This window comes from Schistocerca gregaria, unplaced genomic scaffold (assembly GCF_023897955.1).
Source record: "Schistocerca gregaria isolate iqSchGreg1 unplaced genomic scaffold, iqSchGreg1.2 ptg000180l, whole genome shotgun sequence".
NCBI classification, from domain to species: domain Eukaryota; kingdom Metazoa; phylum Arthropoda; class Insecta; order Orthoptera; family Acrididae; genus Schistocerca; species Schistocerca gregaria.
In genome coordinates this window covers 11,936,636-11,957,193 of record NW_026061730.1, presented here as the reverse complement: position 1 = coordinate 11,957,193, position 20,558 = coordinate 11,936,636, and the positions used below count along the sequence as shown (strand labels likewise).

General features: G+C 49.4%; 14 non-coding genes across 14 annotated transcripts; all 14 read left to right on the top strand.

The window, feature by feature from the left end:
• The first annotated feature begins 314 nt into the window (after nt 1-314).
• On the top strand, nt 315-388 carry Trnat-agu (transfer RNA threonine (anticodon AGU)). The gene has a single exon. It is a non-coding gene; the product is annotated as a tRNA-Thr (tRNA).
• A 1,375-nt stretch (nt 389-1,763) lies between these two features.
• Trnat-agu (transfer RNA threonine (anticodon AGU)) lies at nt 1,764-1,837 on the top strand. Its single transcript has one exon. It is a non-coding gene; the product is annotated as a tRNA-Thr (tRNA).
• A 1,386-nt stretch (nt 1,838-3,223) lies between these two features.
• Trnat-agu (transfer RNA threonine (anticodon AGU)) lies at nt 3,224-3,297 on the top strand. Its single transcript has one exon. It is a non-coding gene; the product is annotated as a tRNA-Thr (tRNA).
• Nucleotides 3,298-4,685: 1,388 nt separating this feature from the next.
• Nucleotides 4,686-4,759, top strand: Trnat-agu (transfer RNA threonine (anticodon AGU)). The gene has a single exon. It is a non-coding gene; the product is annotated as a tRNA-Thr (tRNA).
• Nucleotides 4,760-6,134: 1,375 nt separating this feature from the next.
• On the top strand, nt 6,135-6,208 carry Trnat-agu (transfer RNA threonine (anticodon AGU)). Its single transcript has one exon. It is a non-coding gene; the product is annotated as a tRNA-Thr (tRNA).
• A 1,376-nt stretch (nt 6,209-7,584) lies between these two features.
• On the top strand, nt 7,585-7,658 carry Trnat-agu (transfer RNA threonine (anticodon AGU)). Its single transcript has one exon. It is a non-coding gene; the product is annotated as a tRNA-Thr (tRNA).
• Nucleotides 7,659-9,044: 1,386 nt separating this feature from the next.
• Nucleotides 9,045-9,118, top strand: Trnat-agu (transfer RNA threonine (anticodon AGU)). Its single transcript has one exon. It is a non-coding gene; the product is annotated as a tRNA-Thr (tRNA).
• A 1,386-nt stretch (nt 9,119-10,504) lies between these two features.
• Trnat-agu (transfer RNA threonine (anticodon AGU)) lies at nt 10,505-10,578 on the top strand. Its single transcript has one exon. It is a non-coding gene; the product is annotated as a tRNA-Thr (tRNA).
• Nucleotides 10,579-11,964: 1,386 nt separating this feature from the next.
• On the top strand, nt 11,965-12,038 carry Trnat-agu (transfer RNA threonine (anticodon AGU)). Its single transcript has one exon. It is a non-coding gene; the product is annotated as a tRNA-Thr (tRNA).
• A 1,386-nt stretch (nt 12,039-13,424) lies between these two features.
• Nucleotides 13,425-13,498, top strand: Trnat-agu (transfer RNA threonine (anticodon AGU)). The gene has a single exon. It is a non-coding gene; the product is annotated as a tRNA-Thr (tRNA).
• Nucleotides 13,499-14,884: 1,386 nt separating this feature from the next.
• Nucleotides 14,885-14,958, top strand: Trnat-agu (transfer RNA threonine (anticodon AGU)). The gene has a single exon. It is a non-coding gene; the product is annotated as a tRNA-Thr (tRNA).
• A 1,386-nt stretch (nt 14,959-16,344) lies between these two features.
• Nucleotides 16,345-16,418, top strand: Trnat-agu (transfer RNA threonine (anticodon AGU)). The gene has a single exon. It is a non-coding gene; the product is annotated as a tRNA-Thr (tRNA).
• Nucleotides 16,419-17,804: 1,386 nt separating this feature from the next.
• On the top strand, nt 17,805-17,878 carry Trnat-agu (transfer RNA threonine (anticodon AGU)). Its single transcript has one exon. It is a non-coding gene; the product is annotated as a tRNA-Thr (tRNA).
• A 1,386-nt stretch (nt 17,879-19,264) lies between these two features.
• Trnat-agu (transfer RNA threonine (anticodon AGU)) lies at nt 19,265-19,338 on the top strand. The gene has a single exon. It is a non-coding gene; the product is annotated as a tRNA-Thr (tRNA).
• The last annotated feature ends 1,220 nt before the right edge of the window (nt 19,339-20,558 follow it).

The window sequence follows — 20,558 nt, the reverse complement described above, 5'->3', positions numbered from 1 at the left end:
ATAAGGAGAGCAAGATGTAAGTGTGGGGACCGGCTGTTATCGAGTGCAGACCTGTCTTAGGTATCACGGCTTAACGTCATTGAAGTCTAGAGGTGGACAACACGTTCGTCTTACTCAGAGCGGTGTCTGAACTCTATTTTCGACGTTATGCGTGCCACTTTCATTGTGGCCAACTACGATTCGATACAGAATGCACGAAACCTGAAAGACACCCTCACTGATTTATAGAGAGTAGTGTTTGTCTGCGGAATAATGGGAGTGCGAGGGTCTGTGACGTTGATATGACTGTATGTAGCACTACTAGTTATCGGGGGGGTGGGCGTAGCTCAGATGGTAGAGCGCTCGCTTAGTGTGCGAGAGGTACTGGGATCGATACCCAGCGCCTCCAGAATTTTTAACACACCTACATGCGCACCTTGCCATGCAAGAGGAATAATTCCCAACCGGCAGAGATGTGTAGGCAGATACAAGCGAACGATTAGCATCCACAATTGCACCGATTTCACGTAAATCCCACTGCACGTTCCCATTCTTTGCGTGCAGTCGGCTGCTACTGGTGTTGCTGGTTGTGACTGCTGATAACAGATGCCGTAGCAATCAATTCATGGAGTGAGTTGTATGTTTTGCGATAGTCTGTCTCTGACAAGGAAGCACAGGTGATATAGGTGCGAACACAGGAAGCTTGCAGCCCCTCGCTGCCTGCAGACACAGAGCAGCCACACTAGAAGAGCGGCCTAAGCCGTAGGCGAAATGTGCTCATTCGCTTTGGCGCGACGTCGAACTGTAAATAAGGCTGTCACTAGCGTGAGCGTCGTGTAAAGTCGGAAAAGTCATCTGCATGGGTGATTGCCAAGTTTGGGGAGCGTTTCGTAGTACGATCAGTGCAATGGAGACGCGGAAACTTGTTGTGTCCCAGTGTTTTGCAGTTGGACGACAAGAGTTTTACACAGTAGCAAAGAGCGAGGCACTGAGTTGGCATGAACAATGGAGAGCACAATAGGGCTCGAGATGTGCTTGTTACCTCAGGTGCTGTGTGATTGTGGACAAGGAGTGAAATGGACCAATTTGTGACCGCCCTTTCAATTTAAGACGTTCAAAACAGACGGAATTTGCATTCGTAATACCAGAGCATCGAAACTACTTGGAACTCTTGTGTATATGAACGTGTCCGCGCCTTTGTATTCTGGTACCTTCGCCGCTACAAACCAACCAACCATCGTGTCCGTGCACATCAGAGTCGCAAAGAATGGAGAATAGCCAGGCTTGGTCGTGTGTGTAGATGTAGCTCAGTTGGCAGATCGTTCGCTTAGCGTGTGAACGGTCTCGGGTTCAAGCCCCGGCTCCTCCATGTTTTGTGGTCAGTGCATGGTAAGTGTTGGTCGCGGCGAACATAAACGCACGCAAGAAGTTGCAAAACCAGCGTCACAGACTGATATGATGTATACTGTCATAAGGAGAGCAAGATGTAAGTGTGGGGACCGGCTGTTATCGAGTGCAGACTTGTCTTAGGTATCACGGCTTAACGTCATTGAAGTCTAGAGGTGGACAACACGTTCGTCTTACTCAGAGCGGTGTCTGAACTCTATTTTCGACGTTATGCGTGCCACTTTCATTGTGGCCAACTACGATTCGATACAGAATGCACGAAACCTGAAAGACACCCTCACTGATTTATAGAGAGTAGTGTTTGTCTGCGGAATAATGGGAGTGCGAGGGTCTGTGACGTTGATATGACTGTATGTAGCACTACTAGTTATCGGGGGGGTGGGCGTAGCTCAGATGGTAGAGCGCTCGCTTAGTGTGCGAGAGGTACTGGGATCGATACCCAGCGCCTCCAGAATTTTTAACACACCTACATGCGCACCTTGCCATGCAAGAGGAATAATTCCCAACCGGCAGAGGTGTGTAGGCAGATACAAGCGAACGATTAGCATCCACAATTGCGCCGATTTCACGTAAATCCCACTGCACGTTCCCATTCTTTGCGTGCAGTCGGCTGCTACTGGTGTTGCTGGTTGTGACTGCTGATAACAGATGCCGTAGCAATCAATTCATGGAGTGAGTTGTATGTTTTGCGATAGTCTGTCTCTGACAAGGAAGCACAGGTGATATAGGTGCGAACACAGGAAGCTTGCAGCCCCTCGCTGCCTGCAGACACAGAGCAGCCACACTAGAAGAGCGGCCTAAGCCGTAGGCGAAATGTGCTCATTCGCTTTGGCGCGACGTCGAACTATAAATAAGGCTGTCACTAGCGTGAGCGTTGCGTGAGCGTCGTGTAAAGTCGGAAAATTCATCTGCATGGGTGATTGCCAAGTTTGGGGAGCGTTTCGTAGTACGATCAGTGCAATGGGGACGCGGAAACTTGTTGTGTCCCAGTGTTTTGCAGTTGGACGACAAGAGTTTTACACAGTAGCAAAGAGCGAGGCACTGAGTTGGCATGAACAATGGAGAGCACAATAGGGCTCGAGATGTGCTTGTTACCTCAGGTGCTGTGTGATTGTGGACAAGGAGTGAAATGGACCAATTTGTGACCGCCCTTTCAATTTAAGACGTTCAAAACAGACGGAATTTGCATTCGTAATACCAGAGCATCGAAACTACTTGGAACTCTTGTGTATATGAACGTGTCCGCGCCTTTGTATTCTGGTACCTTCGCCGCTACAAACCAACCAACCATCGTGTCCGTGCACATCAGAGTCGCAAAGAATGGAGAATAGCCAGGCTTGGTCGTGTGTGTAGATGTAGCTCAGTTGGCAGATCGTTCGCTTAGCGTGTGAACGGTCTCGGGTTCAAGCCCCGGCTCCTCCATGTTTTGTGGTCAGTGCATGGTAAGTGTTGGTCGCGGCGAACATAAACGCACGCAAGAAGTTGCAAAACCAGCGTCACAGACTGATATGATGTATACTGTCATAAGGAGAGCAAGATGTAAGTGTGGGGACCGGCTGTTATCGAGTGCAGACCTGTCTTAGGTATCACGGCTTAACGTCATTGAAGTCTAGAGGTGGACAACACGTTCGTCTTACTCAGAGCGGTGTCTGAACTCTATTTTCGACGTTATGCGTGCCACTTTCATTGTGGCCAACTACGATTCGATACAGAATGCACGAAACCTGAAAGACACCCTCACTGATTTATAGAGAGTAGTGTTTGTCTGCGGAATAATGGGAGTGCGAGGGTCTGTGACGTTGATATGACTGTATGTAGCACTACTAGTTATCGGGGGGGTGGGCGTAGCTCAGATGGTAGAGCGCTCGCTTAGTGTGCGAGAGGTACTGGGATCGATACCCAGCGCCTCCAGAATTTTTAACACACCTACATGCGCACCTTGCCATGCAAGAGGAATAATTCCCAACCGGCAGAGGTGTGTAGGCAGATACAAGCGAACGATTAGCATCCACAATTGCACCGATTTCACGTAAATCCCACTGCACGTTCCCATTCTTTGCGTGCAGTCGGCTGCTACTGGTGTTGCTGGTTGTGACTGCTGATAACAGATGCCGTAGCAATCAATTCATGGAGTGAGTTGTATGTTTTGCGATAGTCTGTCTCTGACAAGGAAGCACAGGTGATATAGGTGCGAACACAGGAAGCTTGCAGCCCCTCGCTGCCTGCAGACACAGAGCAGCCACACTAGAAGAGCGGCCTAAGCCGTAGGCGAAATGTGCTCATTCGCTTTGGCGCGACGTCGAACTATAAATAAGGCTGTCACTAGCGTGAGCGTTGCGTGAGCGTCGTGTAAAGTCGGAAAAGTCATCTGCATGGGTGATTGCCAAGTTTGGGGAGCGTTTCGTAGTACGATCAGTGCAATGGGGACGCGGAAACTTGTTGTGTCCCAGTGTTTTGCAGTTGGACGACAAGAGTTTTACACAGTAGCAAAGAGCGAGGCACTGAGTTGGCATGAACAATGGAGAGCACAATAGGGCTCGAGATGTGCTTGTTACCTCAGGTGCTGTGTGATTGTGGACAAGGAGTGAAATGGACCAATTTGTGACCGCCCTTTCAATTTAAGACGTTCAAAACAGACGGAATTTGCATTCGTAATACCAGAGCATCGAAACTACTTGGAACTCTTGTGTATATGAACGTGTCCGCGCCTTTGTATTCTGGTACCTTCGCCGCTACAAACCAACCAACCATCGTGTCCGTGCACATCAGAGTCGCAAAGAATGGAGAATAGCCAGGCTTGGTCGTGTGTGTAGATGTAGCTCAGTTGGCAGATCGTTCGCTTAGCGTGTGAACGGTCTCGGGTTCAAGCCCCGGCTCCTCCATGTTTTGTGGTCAGTGCATGGTAAGTGTTGGTCGCGGCGAACATAAACGCACGCAAGAAGTTGCAAAACCAGCGTCACAGACTGATATGATGTATACTGTCATAAGGAGAGCAAGATGTAAGTGTGGGGACCGGCTGTTATCGAGTGCAGACCTGTCTTAGGTATCACGGCTTAACGTCATTGAAGTCTAGAGGTGGACAACACGTTCGTCTTACTCAGAGCGGTGTCTGAACTCTATTTTCGACGTTATGCGTGCCACTTTCATTGTGGCCAACTACGATTCGATACAGAATGCACGAAACCTGAAAGACACCCTCACTGATTCGTAGAGAGTAGTGTTTGTCTGCGGAATAATGGGAGTGCGAGGGTCTGTGACGTTGATATGACTGTATGTAGCACTACTAGTTATCGGGGGGGGGTGGGCGTAGCTCAGATGGTAGAGCGCTCGCTTAGTGTGCGAGAGGTACTGGGATCGATACCCAGCGCCTCCAGAATTTTTAACACACCTACATGCGCACCTTGCCATGCAAGAGGAATAATTCCCAACCGGCAGAGGTGTGTAGGCAGATACAAGCGAACGATTAGCATCCACAATTGCACCGATTTCACGTAAATCCCACTGCACGTTCCCATTCTTTGCGTGCAGTCGGCTGCTACTGGTGTTGCTGGTTGTGACTGCTGATAACAGATGCCGTAGCAATCAATTCATGGAGTGAGTTGTATGTTTTGCGATAGTCTGTCTCTGACAAGGAAGCACAGGTGATATAGGTGCGAACACAGGAAGCTTGCAGCCCCTCGCTGCCTGCAGACACAGAGCAGCCACACTAGAAGAGCGGCCTAAGCCGTAGGCGAAATGTGCTCATTCGCTTTGGCGCGACGTCGAACTGTAAATAAGGCTGTCACTAGCGTGAGCGTCGTGTAAAGTCGGAAAAGTCATCTGCATGGGTGATTGCCAAATTTGGGGAGCGTTTCGTAGTACGATCAGTGCAATGGAGACGCGGAAACTTGTTGTGTCCCAGTGTTTTGCAGTTGGACGACAAGAGTTTTACACAGTAGCAAAGAGCGAGGCACTGAGTTGGCATGAACAATGGAGAGCACAATAGGGCTCGAGATGTGCTTGTTACCTCAGGTGCTGTGTGATTGTGGACAAGGAGTGAAATGGACCAATTTGTGACCGCCCTTTCAATTTAAGACGTTCAAAACAGACGGAATTTGCATTCGTAATACCAGAGCATCGAAACTACTTGGAACTCTTGTGTATATGAACGTGTCCGCGCCTTTGTATTCTGGTACCTTCGCCGCTACAAACCAACCAACCATCGTGTCCGTGCACATCAGAGTCGCAAAGAATGGAGAATAGCCAGGCTTGGTCGTGTGTGTAGATGTAGCTCAGTTGGCAGATCGTTCGCTTAGCGTGTGAACGGTCTCGGGTTCAAGCCCCGGCTCCTCCATGTTTTGTGGTCAGTGCATGGTAAGTGTTGGTCGCGGCGAACATAAACGCACGCAAGAAGTTGCAAAACCAGCGTCACAGACTGATATGATGTATACTGTCATAAGGAGAGCAAGATGTAAGTGTGGGGACCGGCTGTTATCGAGTGCAGACCTGTCTTAGGTATCACGGCTTAACGTCATTGAAGTCTAGAGGTGGACAACACGTTCGTCTTACTCAGAGCGGTGTCTGAACTCTATTTTCGACGTTATGCGTGCCACTTTCATTGTGGCCAACTACGATTCGATACAGAATGCACGAAACCTGAAAGACACCCTCACTGATTTATAGAGAGTAGTGTTTGTCTGCGGAATAATGGGAGTGCGAGGGTCTGTGACGTTGATATGACTGTATGTAGCACTACTAGTTATCGGGGGGGTGGGCGTAGCTCAGATGGTAGAGCGCTCGCTTAGTGTGCGAGAGGTACTGGGATCGATACCCAGCGCCTCCAGAATTTTTAACACACCTACATGCGCACCTTGCCATGCAAGAGGAATAATTCCCAACCGGCAGAGGTGTGTAGGCAGATACAAGCGAACGATTAGCATCCACAATTGCACCGATTTCACGTAAATCCCACTGCACGTTCCCATTCTTTGCGTGCAGTCGGCTGCTACTGGTGTTGCTGGTTGTGACTGCTGATAACAGATGCCGTAGCAATCAATTCATGGAGTGAGTTGTATGTTTTGCGATAGTCTGTCTCTGACAAGGAAGCACAGGTGATATAGGTGCGAACACAGGAAGCTTGCAGCCCCTCGCTGCCTGCAGACACAGAGCAGCCACACTAGAAGAGCGGCCTAAGCCGTAGGCGAAATGTGCTCATTCGCTTTGGCGCGACGTCGAACTGTAAATAAGGCTGTCACTAGCGTGAGCGTCGTGTAAAGTCGGAAAAGTCATCTGCATGGGTGATTGCCAAGTTTGGGGAGCGTTTCGTAGTACGATCAGTGCAATGGAGACGCGGAAACTTGTTGTGTCCCAGTGTTTTGCAGTTGGACGACAAGAGTTTTACACAGTAGCAAAGAGCGAGGCACTGAGTTGGCATGAACAATGGAGAGCACAATAGGGCTCGAGATGTGCTTGTTACCTCAGGTGCTGTGTGATTGTGGACAAGGAGTGAAATGGACCAATTTGTGACCGCCCTTTCAATTTAAGACGTTCAAAACAGACGGAATTTGCATTCGTAATACCAGAGCATCGAAACTACTTGGAACTCTTGTGTATATGAACGTGTCCGCGCCTTTGTATTCTGGTACCTTCGCCGCTACAAACCAACCAACCATCGTGTCCGTGCACATCAGAGTCGCAAAGAATGGAGAATAGCCAGGCTTGGTCGTGTGTGTAGATGTAGCTCAGTTGGCAGATCGTTCGCTTAGCGTGTGAACGGTCTCGGGTTCAAGCCCCGGCTCCTCCATGTTTTGTGGTCAGTGCATGGTAAGTGTTGGTCGCGGCGAACATAAACGCACGCAAGAAGTTGCAAAACCAGCGTCACAGACTGATATGATGTATACTGTCATAAGGAGAGCAAGATGTAAGTGTGGGGACCGGCTGTTATCGAGTGCAGACTTGTCTTAGGTATCACGGCTTAACGTCATTGAAGTCTAGAGGTGGACAACACGTTCGTCTTACTCAGAGCGGTGTCTGAACTCTATTTTCGACGTTATGCGTGCCACTTTCATTGTGGCCAACTACGATTCGATACAGAATGCACGAAACCTGAAAGACACCCTCACTGATTTATAGAGAGTAGTGTTTGTCTGCGGAATAATGGGAGTGCGAGGGTCTGTGACGTTGATATGACTGTATGTAGCACTACTAGTTATCGGGGGGGGTGGGCGTAGCTCAGATGGTAGAGCGCTCGCTTAGTGTGCGAGAGGTACTGGGATCGATACCCAGCGCCTCCAGAATTTTTAACACACCTACATGCGCACCTTGCCATGCAAGAGGAATAATTCCCAACCGGCAGAGGTGTGTAGGCAGATACAAGCGAACGATTAGCATCCACAATTGCGCCGATTTCACGTAAATCCCACTGCACGTTCCCATTCTTTGCGTGCAGTCGGCTGCTACTGGTGTTGCTGGTTGTGACTGCTGATAACAGATGCCGTAGCAATCAATTCATGGAGTGAGTTGTATGTTTTGCGATAGTCTGTCTCTGACAAGGAAGCACAGGTGATATAGGTGCGAACACAGGAAGCTTGCAGCCCCTCGCTGCCTGCAGACACAGAGCAGCCACACTAGAAGAGCGGCCTAAGCCGTAGGCGAAATGTGCTCATTCGCTTTGGCGCGACGTCGAACTATAAATAAGGCTGTCACTAGCGTGAGCGTTGCGTGAGCGTCGTGTAAAGTCGGAAAAGTCATCTGCATGGGTGATTGCCAAGTTTGGGGAGCGTTTCGTAGTACGATCAGTGCAATGGGGACGCGGAAACTTGTTGTGTCCCAGTGTTTTGCAGTTGGACGACAAGAGTTTTACACAGTAGCAAAGAGCGAGGCACTGAGTTGGCATGAACAATGGAGAGCACAATAGGGCTCGAGATGTGCTTGTTACCTCAGGTGCTGTGTGATTGTGGACAAGGAGTGAAATGGACCAATTTGTGACCGCCCTTTCAATTTAAGACGTTCAAAACAGACGGAATTTGCATTCGTAATACCAGAGCATCGAAACTACTTGGAACTCTTGTGTATATGAACGTGTCCGCGCCTTTGTATTCTGGTACCTTCGCCGCTACAAACCAACCAACCATCGTGTCCGTGCACATCAGAGTCGCAAAGAATGGAGAATAGCCAGGCTTGGTCGTGTGTGTAGATGTAGCTCAGTTGGCAGATCGTTCGCTTAGCGTGTGAACGGTCTCGGGTTCAAGCCCCGGCTCCTCCATGTTTTGTGGTCAGTGCATGGTAAGTGTTGGTCGCGGCGAACATAAACGCACGCAAGAAGTTGCAAAACCAGCGTCACAGACTGATATGATGTATACTGTCATAAGGAGAGCAAGATGTAAGTGTGGGGACCGGCTGTTATCGAGTGCAGACCTGTCTTAGGTATCACGGCTTAACGTCATTGAAGTCTAGAGGTGGACAACACGTTCGTCTTACTCAGAGCGGTGTCTGAACTCTATTTTCGACGTTATGCGTGCCACTTTCATTGTGGCCAACTACGATTCGATACAGAATGCACGAAACCTGAAAGACACCCTCACTGATTTATAGAGAGTAGTGTTTGTCTGCGGAATAATGGGAGTGCGAGGGTCTGTGACGTTGATATGACTGTATGTAGCACTACTAGTTATCGGGGGGGTGGGCGTAGCTCAGATGGTAGAGCGCTCGCTTAGTGTGCGAGAGGTACTGGGATCGATACCCAGCGCCTCCAGAATTTTTAACACACCTACATGCGCACCTTGCCATGCAAGAGGAATAATTCCCAACCGGCAGAGGTGTGTAGGCAGATACAAGCGAACGATTAGCATCCACAATTGCACCGATTTCACGTAAATCCCACTGCACGTTCCCATTCTTTGCGTGCAGTCGGCTGCTACTGGTGTTGCTGGTTGTGACTGCTGATAACAGATGCCGTAGCAATCAATTCATGGAGTGAGTTGTATGTTTTGCGATAGTCTGTCTCTGACAAGGAAGCACAGGTGATATAGGTGCGAACACAGGAAGCTTGCAGCCCCTCGCTGCCTGCAGACACAGAGCAGCCACACTAGAAGAGCGGCCTAAGCCGTAGGCGAAATGTGCTCATTCGCTTTGGCGCGACGTCGAACTATAAATAAGGCTGTCACTAGCGTGAGCGTTGCGTGAGCGTCGTGTAAAGTCGGAAAAGTCATCTGCATGGGTGATTGCCAAGTTTGGGGAGCGTTTCGTAGTACGATCAGTGCAATGGGGACGCGGAAACTTGTTGTGTCCCAGTGTTTTGCAGTTGGACGACAAGAGTTTTACACAGTAGCAAAGAGCGAGGCACTGAGTTGGCATGAACAATGGAGAGCACAATAGGGCTCGAGATGTGCTTGTTACCTCAGGTGCTGTGTGATTGTGGACAAGGAGTGAAATGGACCAATTTGTGACCGCCCTTTCAATTTAAGACGTTCAAAACAGACGGAATTTGCATTCGTAATACCAGAGCATCGAAACTACTTGGAACTCTTGTGTATATGAACGTGTCCGCGCCTTTGTATTCTGGTACCTTCGCCGCTACAAACCAACCAACCATCGTGTCCGTGCACATCAGAGTCGCAAAGAATGGAGAATAGCCAGGCTTGGTCGTGTGTGTAGATGTAGCTCAGTTGGCAGATCGTTCGCTTAGCGTGTGAACGGTCTCGGGTTCAAGCCCCGGCTCCTCCATGTTTTGTGGTCAGTGCATGGTAAGTGTTGGTCGCGGCGAACATAAACGCACGCAAGAAGTTGCAAAACCAGCGTCACAGACTGATATGATGTATACTGTCATAAGGAGAGCAAGATGTAAGTGTGGGGACCGGCTGTTATCGAGTGCAGACCTGTCTTAGGTATCACGGCTTAACGTCATTGAAGTCTAGAGGTGGACAACACGTTCGTCTTACTCAGAGCGGTGTCTGAACTCTATTTTCGACGTTATGCGTGCCACTTTCATTGTGGCCAACTACGATTCGATACAGAATGCACGAAACCTGAAAGACACCCTCACTGATTTATAGAGAGTAGTGTTTGTCTGCGGAATAATGGGAGTGCGAGGGTCTGTGACGTTGATATGACTGTATGTAGCACTACTAGTTATCGGGGGGGTGGGCGTAGCTCAGATGGTAGAGCGCTCGCTTAGTGTGCGAGAGGTACTGGGATCGATACCCAGCGCCTCCAGAATTTTTAACACACCTACATGCGCACCTTGCCATGCAAGAGGAATAATTCCCAACCGGCAGAGGTGTGTAGGCAGATACAAGCGAACGATTAGCATCCACAATTGCACCGATTTCACGTAAATCCCACTGCACGTTCCCATTCTTTGCGTGCAGTCGGCTGCTACTGGTGTTGCTGGTTGTGACTGCTGATAACAGATGCCGTAGCAATCAATTCATGGAGTGAGTTGTATGTTTTGCGATAGTCTGTCTCTGACAAGGAAGCACAGGTGATATAGGTGCGAACACAGGAAGCTTGCAGCCCCTCGCTGCCTGCAGACACAGAGCAGCCACACTAGAAGAGCGGCCTAAGCCGTAGGCGAAATGTGCTCATTCGCTTTGGCGCGACGTCGAACTATAAATAAGGCTGTCACTAGCGTGAGCGTTGCGTGAGCGTCGTGTAAAGTCGGAAAAGTCATCTGCATGGGTGATTGCCAAGTTTGGGGAGCGTTTCGTAGTACGATCAGTGCAATGGGGACGCGGAAACTTGTTGTGTCCCAGTGTTTTGCAGTTGGACGACAAGAGTTTTACACAGTAGCAAAGAGCGAGGCACTGAGTTGGCATGAACAATGGAGAGCACAATAGGGCTCGAGATGTGCTTGTTACCTCAGGTGCTGTGTGATTGTGGACAAGGAGTGAAATGGACCAATTTGTGACCGCCCTTTCAATTTAAGACGTTCAAAACAGACGGAATTTGCATTCGTAATACCAGAGCATCGAAACTACTTGGAACTCTTGTGTATATGAACGTGTCCGCGCCTTTGTATTCTGGTACCTTCGCCGCTACAAACCAACCAACCATCGTGTCCGTGCACATCAGAGTCGCAAAGAATGGAGAATAGCCAGGCTTGGTCGTGTGTGTAGATGTAGCTCAGTTGGCAGATCGTTCGCTTAGCGTGTGAACGGTCTCGGGTTCAAGCCCCGGCTCCTCCATGTTTTGTGGTCAGTGCATGGTAAGTGTTGGTCGCGGCGAACATAAACGCACGCAAGAAGTTGCAAAACCAGCGTCACAGACTGATATGATGTATACTGTCATAAGGAGAGCAAGATGTAAGTGTGGGGACCGGCTGTTATCGAGTGCAGACCTGTCTTAGGTATCACGGCTTAACGTCATTGAAGTCTAGAGGTGGACAACACGTTCGTCTTACTCAGAGCGGTGTCTGAACTCTATTTTCGACGTTATGCGTGCCACTTTCATTGTGGCCAACTACGATTCGATACAGAATGCACGAAACCTGAAAGACACCCTCACTGATTTATAGAGAGTAGTGTTTGTCTGCGGAATAATGGGAGTGCGAGGGTCTGTGACGTTGATATGACTGTATGTAGCACTACTAGTTATCGGGGGGGTGGGCGTAGCTCAGATGGTAGAGCGCTCGCTTAGTGTGCGAGAGGTACTGGGATCGATACCCAGCGCCTCCAGAATTTTTAACACACCTACATGCGCACCTTGCCATGCAAGAGGAATAATTCCCAACCGGCAGAGGTGTGTAGGCAGATACAAGCGAACGATTAGCATCCACAATTGCACCGATTTCACGTAAATCCCACTGCACGTTCCCATTCTTTGCGTGCAGTCGGCTGCTACTGGTGTTGCTGGTTGTGACTGCTGATAACAGATGCCGTAGCAATCAATTCATGGAGTGAGTTGTATGTTTTGCGATAGTCTGTCTCTGACAAGGAAGCACAGGTGATATAGGTGCGAACACAGGAAGCTTGCAGCCCCTCGCTGCCTGCAGACACAGAGCAGCCACACTAGAAGAGCGGCCTAAGCCGTAGGCGAAATGTGCTCATTCGCTTTGGCGCGACGTCGAACTATAAATAAGGCTGTCACTAGCGTGAGCGTTGCGTGAGCGTCGTGTAAAGTCGGAAAAGTCATCTGCATGGGTGATTGCCAAGTTTGGGGAGCGTTTCGTAGTACGATCAGTGCAATGGGGACGCGGAAACTTGTTGTGTCCCAGTGTTTTGCAGTTGGACGACAAGAGTTTTACACAGTAGCAAAGAGCGAGGCACTGAGTTGGCATGAACAATGGAGAGCACAATAGGGCTCGAGATGTGCTTGTTACCTCAGGTGCTGTGTGATTGTGGACAAGGAGTGAAATGGACCAATTTGTGACCGCCCTTTCAATTTAAGACGTTCAAAACAGACGGAATTTGCATTCGTAATACCAGAGCATCGAAACTACTTGGAACTCTTGTGTATATGAACGTGTCCGCGCCTTTGTATTCTGGTACCTTCGCCGCTACAAACCAACCAACCATCGTGTCCGTGCACATCAGAGTCGCAAAGAATGGAGAATAGCCAGGCTTGGTCGTGTGTGTAGATGTAGCTCAGTTGGCAGATCGTTCGCTTAGCGTGTGAACGGTCTCGGGTTCAAGCCCCGGCTCCTCCATGTTTTGTGGTCAGTGCATGGTAAGTGTTGGTCGCGGCGAACATAAACGCACGCAAGAAGTTGCAAAACCAGCGTCACAGACTGATATGATGTATACTGTCATAAGGAGAGCAAGATGTAAGTGTGGGGACCGGCTGTTATCGAGTGCAGACCTGTCTTAGGTATCACGGCTTAACGTCATTGAAGTCTAGAGGTGGACAACACGTTCGTCTTACTCAGAGCGGTGTCTGAACTCTATTTTCGACGTTATGCGTGCCACTTTCATTGTGGCCAACTACGATTCGATACAGAATGCACGAAACCTGAAAGACACCCTCACTGATTTATAGAGAGTAGTGTTTGTCTGCGGAATAATGGGAGTGCGAGGGTCTGTGACGTTGATATGACTGTATGTAGCACTACTAGTTATCGGGGGGGTGGGCGTAGCTCAGATGGTAGAGCGCTCGCTTAGTGTGCGAGAGGTACTGGGATCGATACCCAGCGCCTCCAGAATTTTTAACACACCTACATGCGCACCTTGCCATGCAAGAGGAATAATTCCCAACCGGCAGAGGTGTGTAGGCAGATACAAGCGAACGATTAGCATCCACAATTGCACCGATTTCACGTAAATCCCACTGCACGTTCCCATTCTTTGCGTGCAGTCGGCTGCTACTGGTGTTGCTGGTTGTGACTGCTGATAACAGATGCCGTAGCAATCAATTCATGGAGTGAGTTGTATGTTTTGCGATAGTCTGTCTCTGACAAGGAAGCACAGGTGATATAGGTGCGAACACAGGAAGCTTGCAGCCCCTCGCTGCCTGCAGACACAGAGCAGCCACACTAGAAGAGCGGCCTAAGCCGTAGGCGAAATGTGCTCATTCGCTTTGGCGCGACGTCGAACTATAAATAAGGCTGTCACTAGCGTGAGCGTTGCGTGAGCGTCGTGTAAAGTCGGAAAAGTCATCTGCATGGGTGATTGCCAAGTTTGGGGAGCGTTTCGTAGTACGATCAGTGCAATGGGGACGCGGAAACTTGTTGTGTCCCAGTGTTTTGCAGTTGGACGACAAGAGTTTTACACAGTAGCAAAGAGCGAGGCACTGAGTTGGCATGAACAATGGAGAGCACAATAGGGCTCGAGATGTGCTTGTTACCTCAGGTGCTGTGTGATTGTGGACAAGGAGTGAAATGGACCAATTTGTGACCGCCCTTTCAATTTAAGACGTTCAAAACAGACGGAATTTGCATTCGTAATACCAGAGCATCGAAACTACTTGGAACTCTTGTGTATATGAACGTGTCCGCGCCTTTGTATTCTGGTACCTTCGCCGCTACAAACCAACCAACCATCGTGTCCGTGCACATCAGAGTCGCAAAGAATGGAGAATAGCCAGGCTTGGTCGTGTGTGTAGATGTAGCTCAGTTGGCAGATCGTTCGCTTAGCGTGTGAACGGTCTCGGGTTCAAGCCCCGGCTCCTCCATGTTTTGTGGTCAGTGCATGGTAAGTGTTGGTCGCGGCGAACATAAACGCACGCAAGAAGTTGCAAAACCAGCGTCACAGACTGATATGATGTATACTGTCATAAGGAGAGCAAGATGTAAGTGTGGGGACCGGCTGTTATCGAGTGCAGACCTGTCTTAGGTATCACGGCTTAACGTCATTGAAGTCTAGAGGTGGACAACACGTTCGTCTTACTCAGAGCGGTGTCTGAACTCTATTTTCGACGTTATGCGTGCCACTTTCATTGTGGCCAACTACGATTCGATACAGAATGCACGAAACCTGAAAGACACCCTCACTGATTTATAGAGAGTAGTGTTTGTCTGCGGAATAATGGGAGTGCGAGGGTCTGTGACGTTGATATGACTGTATGTAGCACTACTAGTTATCGGGGGGGTGGGCGTAGCTCAGATGGTAGAGCGCTCGCTTAGTGTGCGAGAGGTACTGGGATCGATACCCAGCGCCTCCAGAATTTTTAACACACCTACATGCGCACCTTGCCATGCAAGAGGAATAATTCCCAACCGGCAGAGGTGTGTAGGCAGATACAAGCGAACGATTAGCATCCACAATTGCACCGATTTCACGTAAATCCCACTGCACGTTCCCATTCTTTGCGTGCAGTCGGCTGCTACTGGTGTTGCTGGTTGTGACTGCTGATAACAGATGCCGTAGCAATCAATTCATGGAGTGAGTTGTATGTTTTGCGATAGTCTGTCTCTGACAAGGAAGCACAGGTGATATAGGTGCGAACACAGGAAGCTTGCAGCCCCTCGCTGCCTGCAGACACAGAGCAGCCACACTAGAAGAGCGGCCTAAGCCGTAGGCGAAATGTGCTCATTCGCTTTGGCGCGACGTCGAACTATAAATAAGGCTGTCACTAGCGTGAGCGTTGCGTGAGCGTCGTGTAAAGTCGGAAAAGTCATCTGCATGGGTGATTGCCAAGTTTGGGGAGCGTTTCGTAGTACGATCAGTGCAATGGGGACGCGGAAACTTGTTGTGTCCCAGTGTTTTGCAGTTGGACGACAAGAGTTTTACACAGTAGCAAAGAGCGAGGCACTGAGTTGGCATGAACAATGGAGAGCACAATAGGGCTCGAGATGTGCTTGTTACCTCAGGTGCTGTGTGATTGTGGACAAGGAGTGAAATGGACCAATTTGTGACCGCCCTTTCAATTTAAGACGTTCAAAACAGACGGAATTTGCATTCGTAATACCAGAGCATCGAAACTACTTGGAACTCTTGTGTATATGAACGTGTCCGCGCCTTTGTATTCTGGTACCTTCGCCGCTACAAACCAACCAACCATCGTGTCCGTGCACATCAGAGTCGCAAAGAATGGAGAATAGCCAGGCTTGGTCGTGTGTGTAGATGTAGCTCAGTTGGCAGATCGTTCGCTTAGCGTGTGAACGGTCTCGGGTTCAAGCCCCGGCTCCTCCATGTTTTGTGGTCAGTGCATGGTAAGTGTTGGTCGCGGCGAACATAAACGCACGCAAGAAGTTGCAAAACCAGCGTCACAGACTGATATGATGTATACTGTCATAAGGAGAGCAAGATGTAAGTGTGGGGACCGGCTGTTATCGAGTGCAGACCTGTCTTAGGTATCACGGCTTAACGTCATTGAAGTCTAGAGGTGGACAACACGTTCGTCTTACTCAGAGCGGTGTCTGAACTCTATTTTCGACGTTATGCGTGCCACTTTCATTGTGGCCAACTACGATTCGATACAGAATGCACGAAACCTGAAAGACACCCTCACTGATTTATAGAGAGTAGTGTTTGTCTGCGGAATAATGGGAGTGCGAGGGTCTGTGACGTTGATATGACTGTATGTAGCACTACTAGTTATCGGGGGGGTGGGCGTAGCTCAGATGGTAGAGCGCTCGCTTAGTGTGCGAGAGGTACTGGGATCGATACCCAGCGCCTCCAGAATTTTTAACACACCTACATGCGCACCTTGCCATGCAAGAGGAATAATTCCCAACCGGCAGAGGTGTGTAGGCAGATACAAGCGAACGATTAGCATCCACAATTGCACCGATTTCACGTAAATCCCACTGCACGTTCCCATTCTTTGCGTGCAGTCGGCTGCTACTGGTGTTGCTGGTTGTGACTGCTGATAACAGATGCCGTAGCAATCAATTCATGGAGTGAGTTGTATGTTTTGCGATAGTCTGTCTCTGACAAGGAAGCACAGGTGATATAGGTGCGAACACAGGAAGCTTGCAGCCCCTCGCTGCCTGCAGACACAGAGCAGCCACACTAGAAGAGCGGCCTAAGCCGTAGGCGAAATGTGCTCATTCGCTTTGGCGCGACGTCGAACTATAAATAAGGCTGTCACTAGCGTGAGCGTTGCGTGAGCGTCGTGTAAAGTCGGAAAAGTCATCTGCATGGGTGATTGCCAAGTTTGGGGAGCGTTTCGTAGTACGATCAGTGCAATGGGGACGCGGAAACTTGTTGTGTCCCAGTGTTTTGCAGTTGGACGACAAGAGTTTTACACAGTAGCAAAGAGCGAGGCACTGAGTTGGCATGAACAATGGAGAGCACAATAGGGCTCGAGATGTGCTTGTTACCTCAGGTGCTGTGTGATTGTGGACAAGGAGTGAAATGGACCAATTTGTGACCGCCCTTTCAATTTAAGACGTTCAAAACAGACGGAATTTGCATTCGTAATACCAGAGCATCGAAACTACTTGGAACTCTTGTGTATATGAACGTGTCCGCGCCTTTGTATTCTGGTACCTTCGCCGCTACAAACCAACCAACCATCGTGTCCGTGCACATCAGAGTCGCAAAGAATGGAGAATAGCCAGGCTTGGTCGTGTGTGTAGATGTAGCTCAGTTGGCAGATCGTTCGCTTAGCGTGTGAACGGTCTCGGGTTCAAGCCCCGGCTCCTCCATGTTTTGTGGTCAGTGCATGGTAAGTGTTGGTCGCGGCGAACATAAACGCACGCAAGAAGTTGCAAAACCAGCGTCACAGACTGATATGATGTATACTGTCATAAGGAGAGCAAGATGTAAGTGTGGGGACCGGCTGTTATCGAGTGCAGACCTGTCTTAGGTATCACGGCTTAACGTCATTGAAGTCTAGAGGTGGACAACACGTTCGTCTTACTCAGAGCGGTGTCTGAACTCTATTTTCGACGTTATGCGTGCCACTTTCATTGTGGCCAACTACGATTCGATACAGAATGCACGAAACCTGAAAGACACCCTCACTGATTTATAGAGAGTAGTGTTTGTCTGCGGAATAATGGGAGTGCGAGGGTCTGTGACGTTGATATGACTGTATGTAGCACTACTAGTTATCGGGGGGGTGGGCGTAGCTCAGATGGTAGAGCGCTCGCTTAGTGTGCGAGAGGTACTGGGATCGATACCCAGCGCCTCCAGAATTTTTAACACACCTACATGCGCACCTTGCCATGCAAGAGGAATAATTCCCAACCGGCAGAGGTGTGTAGGCAGATACAAGCGAACGATTAGCATCCACAATTGCACCGATTTCACGTAAATCCCACTGCACGTTCCCATTCTTTGCGTGCAGTCGGCTGCTACTGGTGTTGCTGGTTGTGACTGCTGATAACAGATGCCGTAGCAATCAATTCATGGAGTGAGTTGTATGTTTTGCGATAGTCTGTCTCTGACAAGGAAGCACAGGTGATATAGGTGCGAACACAGGAAGCTTGCAGCCCCTCGCTGCCTGCAGACACAGAGCAGCCACACTAGAAGAGCGGCCTAAGCCGTAGGCGAAATGTGCTCATTCGCTTTGGCGCGACGTCGAACTATAAATAAGGCTGTCACTAGCGTGAGCGTTGCGTGAGCGTCGTGTAAAGTCGGAAAAGTCATCTGCATGGGTGATTGCCAAGTTTGGGGAGCGTTTCGTAGTACGATCAGTGCAATGGGGACGCGGAAACTTGTTGTGTCCCAGTGTTTTGCAGTTGGACGACAAGAGTTTTACACAGTAGCAAAGAGCGAGGCACTGAGTTGGCATGAACAATGGAGAGCACAATAGGGCTCGAGATGTGCTTGTTACCTCAGGTGCTGTGTGATTGTGGACAAGGAGTGAAATGGACCAATTTGTGACCGCCCTTTCAATTTAAGACGTTCAAAACAGACGGAATTTGCATTCGTAATACCAGAGCATCGAAACTACTTGGAACTCTTGTGTATATGAACGTGTCCGCGCCTTTGTATTCTGGTACCTTCGCCGCTACAAACCAACCAACCATCGTGTCCGTGCACATCAGAGTCGCAAAGAATGGAGAATAGCCAGGCTTGGTCGTGTGTGTAGTTGTAGCTCAGTTGGCAGATCGTTCGCTTAGCGTGTGAACGGTCTCGGGTTCAACCCCCGGCTCCTCCATGTTTTGAGGTCAGTGCATGGTAAGTGTTGGTCGCGGCGAACATAAACGCACGCAAGAAGTTGCAAAACCAGCGTCACAGACTGATATGATGTATACTGTCATAAGGAGAGCAAGATGTAAGTGTGGGGACCGGCTGTTATCGAGTGCAGACCTGTCTTAGGTATCACGGCTTAACGTCATTGAAGTCTAGAGGTGGACAACACGTTCGTCTTACTCAGAGCGGTGTCTGAACTCTATTTTCGACGTTATGCATGCCACTTTCATTGTGGCCAACTACGATTCGATACAGAATGCACGAAACCTGAAAGACACCCTCACTGATTCGTAGAGAGTAGTGTTTGTCTGCGGAATAATTGGAGTGCGAGGGTCTGTGACGTTGATATGACTGTATGTAGCACTACTAGTTATCGGGGGGGTGGGCGTAGCTCAGATGGTAGAGCGCTCGCTTAGTGTGCGAGAGGTACTGGGATCGATACCCAGCGCCTCCAGAATTTTTAACACACCTACATGCGCACCTTGCCATGCAAGTGGAATAATTCCCAACCGGCAGAGGTGTGTAGGCAGATACAAGCGAACGATTAGCATCCACAATTGCGCCGATTTCACGTAAATCCCACTGCACGTTCCCATTCTTTGCGTGCAGTCGGCTGCTACTGGTGTTGCTGGTTGTGACTGCTGATAACAGATGCCGTAGCAATCAATTCATGGAGTGAGTTGTATGTTTTGCGATAGTCTGTCTCTGACAAGGAAGCACAGGTGATATAGGTGCGAACACAGGAAGCTTGCAGCCCCTCGCTGCCTGCAGACACAGAGCAGCCACACTAGAAGAGCGGCCTAAGCCGTAGGCGAAATGTGCTCATTCGCTTTGGCGCGACGTCGAACTATAAATAAGGCTGTCACTAGCGTGAGCGTTGCGTGAGCGTCGTGTAAAGTCGGAAAAGTCATCTGCATGGGTGATTGCCAAGTTTGGGGAGCGTTTCGTAGTGCGATCAGTGCAATGGGGACGCGGAAACTTGTTGTGTCCCAGTGTTTTGCAGTTGGACGACAAGAGTTTTACACAGTAGCAAAGAGCGAGGCACTGAGTTGGCATGAACAATGGAGAGCACAATAGGGCTCGAGATGTGCTTGTTACCTCAGGTGCTGTGTGATTGTGGACAAGGAGTGAAATGGACCAATTTGTGACCGCCCTTTCAATTTAAGACGTTCAAAACAGACGGAATTTGCATTCGTAATACCAGAGCATCGAAACTACTTGGAACTCTTGTGTATATGAACGTGTCCGCGCCTTTGTATTCTGGTACCTTCGCCGCTACAAACCAACCAACCATCGTGTCCGTGCACATCAGAGTCGCAAAGAATGGAGAATAGCCAGGCTTGGTCGTGTGTGTAGATGTAGCTCAGTTGGCAGATCGTTCGCTTAGCGTGTGAACGGTCTCGGGTTCAAGCCCCGGCTCCTCCATGTTTTGTGGTCAGTGCATGGTAAGTGTTGGTCGCGGCGAACATAAACGCACGCAAGAAGTTGCAAAACCAGCGTCACAGACTGATATGATGTATACTGTCATAAGGAGAGCAAGATGTAAGTGTGGGGACCGGCTGTTATCGAGTGCAGACCTGTCTTAGGTATCACGGCTTAACGTCATTGAAGTCTAGAGGTGGACAACACGTTCGTCTTACTCAGAGCGGTGTCTGAACTCTATTTTCGACGTTA